Raw genomic sequence first — 11,328 nt, 5'->3', positions numbered from 1 at the left:
TCTGCGATTTCTGCTACTTCCGCGATTTCTGCGATTTCTGTGACTTCTGCTACTTCTGCGATTTCTGTGACTTCTGCTACTTCTGCGATTTCTGTGATTCCTGCGATTTCTGCGACTTACCACCGTATGAAAAAGTTACATCTGTCAACACAGAAAATTTCATCTCAACAAACCTGTCATTGGCAGGTATGTTTTACGTTTTTTCTTCCGTTGGCTTTAATTTTGTATTAAAGAAACAACTGTGAAAATATTAAGAGTGTAATTAATATGCAAGTAGCCGTACAGTACCGTAATAGTTCGTATTTAGAAAATGAATTCTAACATATTGTTATGTTCACAGGTACCTGAACTACATTTCAGTCACTCAGTAAAGTGATAACTCAAAATATCATTGTCAACAGATGTGAAGAAATTGCCACTGCGTCTTTAGACCGTTTTCGTCAGACGAGAGGTTAGTTTCTAAGCGTTTCGATGGACTTAATTACTTCAGTGAGATCGTTCTTGCAAATGTGATATTCATTATAGCAAATATTAGCAATCTACTCTGTCAATTATATTGCTAGTAATTAATGACAGCAAAAATTGTTTAATAATCCTTGTGTTTTTGCAGACACAGTTCTGACTCTGATTACTGGTTGCTGTACGTATCTACCCACATCAAGGCTGTTTTTGAGAGAGACTCGTGAAGTTTCAAGACAGCTCTTAGAGGATTTGCAGTTTAAAAGTGAAATAATTGTGAAATAAGTGTGTGAATGATTAAACTGTGTTTTATTGAAGTTGTTGTGTGATTTTAAAGGAATAATAAATGTCAAATACAGTGAGTGAATAATAAAAATCTCATTTTCCACATGTTTAAGCCGTCCTATACCCATAATTTTGCGCCACTTACTTATTGGTAAACACTTGTTGGAGAGTGATATGCCGCCCCCCCCCCCCCCCCCCCTTTCTCCACAATCTTGGTGTGACACTGACCTGTAACTTATCCCGAAGTCTACAATATGCATTTTGAGGCTGTTGATATGAAAGTGGGAAGTACAGATCTTCCAGTTAAATCAGGAATAGCTTAAGTGCATTACTTGAAAGTAACACAGGAAAAGCTTACTTATGTAGGTGGTAGTAGTGTCGGCAAAAAGTTCTTGTGTGTGAAGTTGCCATGTAGAACACCAGGTGTAAAACTTTTCTCCCGAGTCTTGAAGTGTGTCGGAACAAAAGTGAGGCATTCATATGACTGTTTTCATTTCTCTACACTTATACAGATGTCTGAGTTCTGCTGTGTTAACATTGCAAAGTCCTGTAGGCATGTGGAGTATTAACCAAAACTGTCATATTGGAAGCAGAATCAAACACATTTGTTACGTTACTTAATATTTTCAGGAGAAAAAGGCAATGTTGCTTCTTATTAATATAATACATTCAGAGTCACAGCAGTATTTGACCAACCATAACTGATGCTGAATGTGCATGTCGTCATATAATATGAAGGGCTTATTTCAATAGTGGTACAAGTCCATTACCTCCACTTTTCTGTCTATAATGCTTCTGAAATTAGTGATCCAAACAAACATAAATAAGGTTCATCTCTAGCAAGAAGCCATATGCTTGAATATTTCTGGTATCTCAAATGCAGATTTGTCAGCGCTCATTCAACTTTACGACTCTGTATCTCAAAATGAACAAAAATGGACTTGTACCACTATTAAAATAAGCCCTTCATATGCACACACAGCACATCGACCTAGTGAGGCACAAGGCTCTCATAACGAAGTACGTACGTCGGTCAACAGATGACACTAGGAAAAGTATGTTAACTGCGCTTTTTAGTTGCTACTTGCGACTCTTAGTCGCGATTTGTCACAGAAATCGCAGTTTGACTCGGTAGCGAATAGCGTAGTATGAACTTTGCTCAACAGATGGCAGTGCTAACTGCGCTTTTTAGTTGCTACTTGCGACTCTTAGTTGCGACTTGTCACGGAAATCGCAGTTAGACTCGATACCATATCGCAGAGATGGACGTAGTACGAGCTTTGGCCAACAGATGGCACTGTTAACCGCGCTTTTTAGTTGCTACTTGCGACTCTTAGTTGCGACTTGTCACTGAAATCGCAGAAAGCAGTGCTAAATTCGACCAATAGATGGCTCACGTCTTTGAATATGAAATACTACTTGCGACTGCTAACTGTGACTGAAATCGCAGTTAGATTCTGTAAAGTTGCTACTGTGATATCTGCGACTTCTCAGTCACTGTGATTTCTAACAGATACGCGATTTCCTGCCCACCACTAATGGCTGCACACTGTTCAAAATAAATGAAAACTAAGGCTGGTCAGCTCCGTGAACAGGCAGCGGACATTTAAAAACAAATGATATGCAATACACAACAATGGAATTTAAACAATACTTGAAGAAATTACTAATCGACTAAATGCAATCTACTGAATTCGAAGCAAATTGTACTGCAACTAATAAAGATCGTCACAAATTGATTAATGTCGGCTGAAATTAAGGAAGCTTGGCTACGGCTAACAAAATTTTAACTTACGTTACTGATGACTGCCTTGGGCGTTGCAACTAGATTTTCGCACAAATTCTGTTCCAAAAAAAAAATCTCTCTTCCATAATTTTCTCTGAATATCTCGTTTCTTTCGCTCAATGGAAATTTTATTGGATGGCGTTTGATGTCATGTAACAAATAAAAAGCACAAGATTAGCTACAATTACTTATGAATATTCCCACAATGCGAATCTTATATAAATTTTTATTCCTTTGAGTATATTTTTTTTTAAATTCAAGTCCCTGTTCGGGCGCCAATTATAACGATATGTTTACGTAATGTGTATACATAAACATACAGTTATAAATGTCCCCGTTCGTAGTCGCTAATTATAACAATATGTTACTTTTGTGCTGTAACATATAGCTATAATCAGCGGTGGAAACATATTTGCGAACGCCGACTGTGTGCGGCTGTTTCTTGTTGGATCGTCTGATCAGTCGGAAGTTGCAGTGCAGAGGAGAGTAAACGCCTATTCAAAATATAATTATTTTGGATAGCTCAACATGAATTTCCTAAGGGACCGTAGTTTATCATGCATTTACCAGTAGAATATGGCGCGGAGAAAATATTTCGCCGCATGCAACTTCCGTCCGAACTCGACGAAAGAATTCGTGACTGTGAACTCTCTATTTGGCAGAAACATATAGAAAATTAAATAATTTCATGAAGAAGTGAGACATAGATTCTATATTAAATAAATAGTCCATACACCAGTTCCATGAAACTCTGAATTTATGGCAATTAATAGACGAACTTACACTGCAATGAAGGATTTAACATGGATGTCGTTTTGACTGGAACTTCTCTTAATGAAAACAATTCCTTCGACGTTTTCACATACACGTCGCACAATAAATCTACTACTAGGCACTTTTAGTATTACACATTCATTTTTCACAAAAATAATATTATTTTTAACAATAATAATACGGCGGCAAGACATGCGCGTCCGACACAAGAGACAAGAGAAGAATGAGTAAGTGTTCATCGAGAATATCTCGTACCTCCAAAAAAAAAAATGGAATAAAAGTGTTCTTCTTCTGTCCGTTTTTCGCGCCGCGGTTTTCAAAGTCAATAACTCACTGCATCTCTGACGGCGCTTTGACAATAAACAAGTTACGTCACAGGTCGTTCACCTCTTACATTCTCGCAACATTATTTGCTAACTGTAGCTGTTGCCGAGCGACTGCTCGATTAGTGAATGATTTAAAATGATAAGACAATCACATAATGTTACAAGTCATAGGATAACTGCGAACACTCTTTCCTCTACCGGAAATGGAGATGAATTTTTCTGTTCTGATATGTGGCCGGGTACAAGTGTTTCTACATAAGTATTTTGTAAAGATTACGTCTAGATTCATGCAGCACGTGACAATAAATGTTTTTGTTGATGGTGATGCGCTGTACACAAAATTTGCTAGTACCGTTCTTCATCTGCGCAAAACTGGAGCCAGATTTCATCAAATAAATTTAACTTTTTCATTGCATAGTCTTCTTCAAAATTTTATTGCCTTTATAAAGGCAGAAGAGCTATTGCGGTAAACAGTTCGCCTCCCAAGTAGCACGTCATTAACGTTCTACAAAAAACAATTGTAATAAATTACATATGATCGCAGAGAGCCACATACAAGAATCATACAAGCAATATAATACAGCTGATATGAACTAAGATATGAACCAGAGCATACCAAAGAAGCAAACTGCCTGTAAACATGTAAAATCACCTACTCAACTGTCAATGTATCTCTCACGATACATCGTTGTGAAATAAACTTTCATAATTCGAAAATTAAATAAATATGTATTCCAACAAAAATTTAACATCTACTGTAGCTCCAACAGTATCAAAGGAGCAAATTTATAAAACAATGTGACAGCAGCTGAGATATCGATGTATGGATAGGAAGACCAACCGATGTATGTAGCAAACCATATTAGGTTAAGTTATCTACTTAAAAATTTTATATATTCTACCAAGCTATGCACTTTTTGAAGGTAACCTGAATATGGCAATGACGTCGAAACAGGGCTGCAGAAATAAGCGATATAATCAAACACAGCAGCGTCTTAGGTCCCACAAGATAATATAGTAATGTCCTTTTTTTATTTGACATGTACTACTCAGACAACCCAGGTGAGTACAAATTAACAAAACCGAAATTTATATTGTGCTATACACGCTTTTAGTTCATCATTGTTTTCTGTTGGAGTATAACTGTGATTCAGAAATCATAGGTATCTATTCAGACTAGAGCAATACTTATTTGCTAGCTTATATTTTGCATTAACCTTGTGGGGAAGACTAATTAAACATGAGGAAATTTTATAAACACTCATTCACTCTTCAGTTAATGCAGCCGAGAATTCAGCGGTTTGAATCTAATTACTGTGCTACTTGGATTCTTTGAAGTTTTGATCTTTGTATTTCATACTTCCGAAATGATGAATGTCTTTGTGGGAGCAACTGCAATGACCCCAAAAAATTTCAATTTTAATATCATTTCTTCATCAGACTAGCATTTACTTTTGAAACAGAAACACGTTGTGAACCTTTCCGAAGCGATTTATCAGAATAGTGGTATACGAAAATGTACCAATGGCGATCAGGAATGAGCCGCTATAACAGGATGCATAGATCAGAATAATGAACATCTCTAAGAAGTTAACGATGTAGCACGACACATGGTTGGGGCGCTTGTAGACACTGATGAGCCAAAAGATTACTGTCGAGTGCTTCTTAGCGTGTTGGCCCACCTATGGAATGCAGAACAATAGCCGTTCTGTGTGCCATGGGTTCCACAAGTACTTGGCCATTTTCCGCTGCATGTGGCACTAGATGTCTACGTTCAGGTTTTGCTGTATCCGTAAATTAGAGCTGGTGCTTTGTAGACGCAAAGCTGATGACCGATAGCGTCCCAGATTCAGCGGTTTCGGATCGTGGGAATATGATGTCCAAGATATCAGTATGAGTCCACTGTGTGTCTGTTTTGATACGGTCCAGTACGAATTCCTCTCCTGTGGCACTCTCTTCATCTTGAAGTAGCAATTGCAACCTACGTCCTCAATTATTTGCTGGATGCATTCCAATTTCTGATTTCCTATATTCCTTTACAGTTTTTACCCTCTACAGATCCTTCTAGTACAGTGAAACTTACTGCCTGAAGTCTTAACAGATGTTCTGTCATCCTGCCCCGTCTTCTTGCCATCATTTTCCATACTTTCCATTCCTTGCCGAATCGCCCTGCTTAACGTCTGCTATAAGATCCTGTCCAATTGCCTCATACATGGAATTCTGCCATTGGCAGAATCGGTGATTGGAGAGTACCAGGGAGGTTTCCGGCCGGGACGGTCAACAGTAGATCACATCTTCAGTCTCCGGCAGCTGACTGAGAAACTGAGAATATGGTAAAGATTTGCATATTTTATTCGTTGATTTTAAGAAGGCCTGTGATTGCATACATCGTAAGAGCCTGCTCAGTTGTTTAAGGGAGCAGAGAAACTCATCAATCTGATAAAGATCTGTCTGAACGAAACACGTGCAAAAGTGAAGGTGGGAAATCGCGTAACTGAGGAGTTTGTGACAGGACTCAGGCAAGGAGGTGGGTTGTCCCCTATCCTGTTCAACTTTGCTCTCGAGAAGATCGGACGCGAGACCTTCCAAGAGAACGAAGGGATTGAAATCGGATGAAAGAGACTGGTATACTTAGCCTATGCAGACGACATCTGTTTACTCTCTAGGTCGGAAGAGGAGCTGGAGAAAATGACCAAAGAACTAAAGGAGGCTGCCAGCAAATATGGGCTAAACATAAACGAAGCCAAGACAGAGAACCTCGTTATGACGCGTGGTCATTGTCAGACTGCTGATCATCTATAATCACTGCAGGTTGGGGACCAGTCTTACGAGAGAGTGCAAGAATTCAAATACCTAGGGGCACTCTTCACTGAGAACTCGTCATGTGAAGCAGAGATCAATGCCAGAATACAAGCAGGAAACCGATCTTACCACAGCCTAGGACAACTGCTTCGGTCCAGATACCTCTCCAGACAGTTCAAGATTCAACTGTACAAAACCCTGATCCAGCCGGTTTTTCTATATAGCTGTAAGACATGGAGTATCCGGAAACAGGACTTGCATATGCTCCTTGTTTTTGAGAGAAAAGTGCTTCGGAAGATCTTCGGTCCAGTTCTGGATGCAGATACAGGGCAATGGAGGATCAGATACAACCAAGAGCTTGAGGAACTATACCAGCAGCCCAACATAGCAGGAACTGTCAATGCCAAACGAATGCAGTGGGCGTGCCATGTGGCCAGGATGGAGGGTCACAGATGGCCTCGGAAGCTCCTGGATTTCACACCTACAAGAAAGAGACCGCCAGGGAGACCCAAGAATCGTTGGAGGGATGGACTCCATGAAGATTTAAACCAAGTATCAATAGATGTGAACGGATGGCGGATAGCAGCAATGGATAGAATACAGTGGAGGAGGAAACGTAGATGCGTGCGGTCCACTGGGCCTGATTACGTACTAGTAGTAGTAGTAGTAGTAGCCGATTCTGTGGAGAACCTCCTCAACCCTTTCCTTGTCAGTCCACCTAATTTTAGTATTCTGCAGCACCACTTCTCAAAGTTCAGTTAGTTCAGCACAATGACGAAACGTATTTGAGCTGTGTATGGGCTCCTATCGACAGAGACTTTTCCCCTATCGCCTCTCTGACTTCCTCGCCTAGCAACCAGTGGTACGGCGTTCCACTAGAGAGCCCAACCTGTCCGATCTGGCTGCTTTTAGAGTGCTGTTCACGGAGGCCATCCACAATTTGCCTGGGAGTCTTCGTGCTGCAGCTGACCAGCGGAGACGGTCAACGCCGAGCCGCCGCACAACGTGCAGAATCCCGAAAACCTTCCCAAAATTTCGAAAGTTGCTCAAAAGAGACCAAAAATGGATATAAAGGCTGTAAGTAGACTGTTTAGGTTATTATGTTGGTAACGCCACGTAGCGCTCTGTATGAAAATCACTGATTGTTGTGTGCAGTCTGTGGCTGGTTGGACTCATTGTTGGAATATTCGCTTGTGTAGTGTTGGGCAGTTGGATGGGAACAGCGCGTAGCGTTGTGCGGTTGGAGGTGAGCCGCCAGCAGTGGTGGATGTGGAGAGAGAGAGATGTCAGAGTTTTGAGAGGTTACTATAATCGGACGATCTGGACCTGTGTCCGCCAGAAAAAGGAAATTTGTAAAGATGGATATATACATACACTCCTGGAAATTGAAATAAGAACACCGTGAATTCATTGTCCCAGGAAGGGGAAACTTTATTGACACATTCCTGGGGTCAGATACATCACATGATCACACTGACAGAACCACAGGCACATAGACACAGGCAACAGAGCATGCACAATGTCGGCACTAGTACAGTGTATATCCACCTTTCGCAGCAATGCAGGCTGCTATTCTCCCATGGAGACGATCGTAGAGATGCTGGATGTAGTCCTGTGGAACGGCTTGCCATGCCATTTCCACCTGGCGCCTCAGTTGGACCAGCGTTCGTGCTGGACGTGCAGTCCGCGTGAGACGACGCTTCATCCAGTCCCAAACATGCTCAATGGGGGACAGATCCGGAGATCTTGCTGGCCAGGGTAGTTGACTTACACCTTCTAGAGCACGTTGGGTGGCACGGGATACATGCGGACGTGCATTGTCCTGTTGGAACAGCAAGTTCCCTTGCCGGTCTAGGAATGGTAGAACGATGGGTTCGATGACGGTTTGGATGTACCGTGCACTATTCAGTGTCCCCTCGACGATCACCAGTGGTGTGTGGCCAGTGTAGGAGATCGCTCCCCACACCATGATGCCGGGTGTTGGCCCTGTGTGCCTCGGTCGTATGCAGTCCTGATTGTGGCGCTCACCTGCACGGCGCCAAACACGCATACGACCATCATTGGCACCAAGGCAGAAGCGACTCTCATCGCTGAAGACGACACTTCTCCATTCGTCCCTCCATTCACGCCTGTCGCGACACCACTGGAGGCGGGCTGCACGATGTTGGGGCGTGAGCGGAAGACGGCCTAACGGTGTGCGGGACCGTAGCCCAGCTTCATGGAGACGGTTGCGAATGGTCCTCGCCGATACCCCAGGAGCAACAGTGTCCCTAATTTGCTGGGAAGTGGCGGTGCGGTCCCCTACGGCACTGCGTAGGATCCTACGGTCTTGGCGTGCATCCGTGCGTCGCTGCGGTCCGGTCCCAGGTCGACGGGCACGTGCACCTTCCGCCGACCACTGGCGACAACATCGATGTACTGTGGAGACCTCACGCCCCACGTGTTGAGCAATTCGGCGGTACGTCCACCCGGCCTCCCGCATGCCCACTATACGCCCTCGCTCAAAGTCCGTCAACTGCACATACGGTTCACGTCCACGCTGTCGCGGCATGCTACCAGTGTTAAAGTCTGCGATGGAGCTCCGTATGCCACAGCAAACTGGCTGACACTGACGGCGGCGGTGCACAAATGCTGCGCAGCTAGCGCCATTCGACGGCCAACACCGCGGTTCCTGGTGTGTCCGCTGTGCCGTGCGTGTGATCATTGCTTGTACAGCCCTCTCGCAGTGTCCGGAGCAAGTATGGTGGGTCTGACACACCGGTGTCAATGTGTTCTTTTTTCCATTTCCAGGAGTATATATATATATATATATATATATATATATATATATATATATATATATATGATGACGTTTGAACATTATTAAGGTAAATACATTCTCTATCAAAATCTTTCATTTGCTAACCATGCCTATCAGTAGTTAGTGCCTTCAGTGGTTAGAATCTTATTTAGCTGGCAGTATTGGCGCTCGCTGTATTGCAGTAGTTCGAGTAACGAGCATATTTTTGTGAGGTAAGTGATTCGTGAAAGGTATAGGTCATTGGTAGTCAGGGCCATTCTTTTGTAGGGATTACTGAAAGTCAGACTGCGTTGCGCTAAAAATATTGTGTGTCACTTTAGTGTTGATCAGAAGAAGCAAAGAGAGAAATGTATGAGTACGTTCAGTTTTGCTCAGCTGTTTGAAAATCAAATAACGTAAGAGGTTTTCCAGCACTGTCATTTTTAATTTTTTCTAAGGGGATGTTTCTGAGGTTTCTGATAACGATTTTTATATGAAAATTGAAAAATTCGAAATCGCGCATAGAATATTTCGAAAAGAATCTGGAAAAAATTTACGAACTAAAGATGTTTTCTGTGAACATTTATAATTTTGAAGATAAACTTTATTGCAGAACTACCTCTATTACTCTCTTAGATAAAGGAAATATATGTTAGTAACAAAAATTGAAATTTTTGTAAGTCTTCTTAATCTTTTTCTTCATCTTGTGCTTCTTGTTGGTCATACTCCTTTACTCCTTTACGTCCTTCCTCACAGACATTTGTATCTTCTTCATCATTCTCAGCATCTGATTCCTCGTAATCCTGTGCAGCCCCACGAGGGCAACAAATTTCGAAACCAAAGTTTTCACTTTCCTCCGAGATGGTTTCAGCAAAGAAGAGAATCGATTGTTGACAGAAGTCTCCATAACACATCGTTTATCTTTTTCACGTGAGAAGACTTTCGGGCAAAGCTTAGGCGATATTCTATCATTAACTTGCTTGTTGATTCCTGCGCATCTTCTGACAGCTGATCATTGGTAGAAGTGTAGTAATTATACTGTTGTTCAGTAATAGGTTCGAGAAATAACAACTCAATGATTATGTGTGCATATGTGTTTTATTCGTATTTTAGCGAAATTTTCAATTCTATTTTCTCAATGTAAATAGCAGCATTTTGCAACTGTCGATTGAAAAATGGTCCAAAGCCGGAGTTGTGGCCTCCAGCTGGATTATCAGGCTGATTCATAAAGATAAAAGAACACACTTAAAGACGGAATGAAACAGAAGGTGGAATGCCGAGGAATCTAAGACTCATGTCTTTCTTTCAGTTTGCGTTTTACAATTTCCTTACTTACATCCCGATTAGAAGTTAACTGACAAAAAACAGTTGTTAATTAACGATTAAATAATGAATTAAGTGTTCGCAGTTAAGTAAATAGTTTCTGTAACAGCCTCCATTTAAAAAGAAATTAGTCTGCCTAAGCCTAACAAAAATATTTCATCCGAACGACGCAATGCTTTTCCAGCCGGGCAAACTCGGCGCGCGGCTCACGAATGGATGTGACATTGGACCTCAAATTCAACCCTCAGAAGAAATAGCTGGCCGCTTCTAAGACCGGGATTCAATAGTCCGAAAATTACTCTAGCCAATTCACTAACGAAACGTCTTAACTCAGAACTTGCTTTTTTCTATTTGTGGACAGTTTTTCAGGATTCGTGCCCATGCTGCGTGACACGCTCCTCGCACTAGCAATTTTCACACTAGCTCGTTGCGCTCACTGTTCGCCACATGAGGAGACGTGCTATAATACGAAGGACCGGGACGGCTGCAGTGGACCACTGAAAACAATTAATGTGCTGAGATGCCTTCCAGAACAAACACCTTGAACTGCCTGTACACCACAAACTGTGACTTGAGTGCGTGGTTGATTACAAGACGAACTATAACTTTTCGTTATGTAGCTTGTCCAACTTCAATTAAGTTCAGTGTCGTGGCAGTGCGGTTCTCTTCTGGCTGTGTTCTCATGGTCTTTGCTTCTCTGCCAAAGTGGTCGTAAATCACAGCCACAGCGTCTAAGAAATGTTTTGTATGTGTTTAGTAATTGTGCCTTGACATCAACGTTAATTACTGCCAGT

The sequence above is a fragment of the Schistocerca cancellata genome, chromosome 3, assembly GCF_023864275.1.
Source record: "Schistocerca cancellata isolate TAMUIC-IGC-003103 chromosome 3, iqSchCanc2.1, whole genome shotgun sequence".
NCBI classification, from domain to species: domain Eukaryota; kingdom Metazoa; phylum Arthropoda; class Insecta; order Orthoptera; family Acrididae; genus Schistocerca; species Schistocerca cancellata.
The sequence above is the reverse complement of the archived record's forward strand: the minus strand, read 5'-3'. Positions refer to the sequence as shown.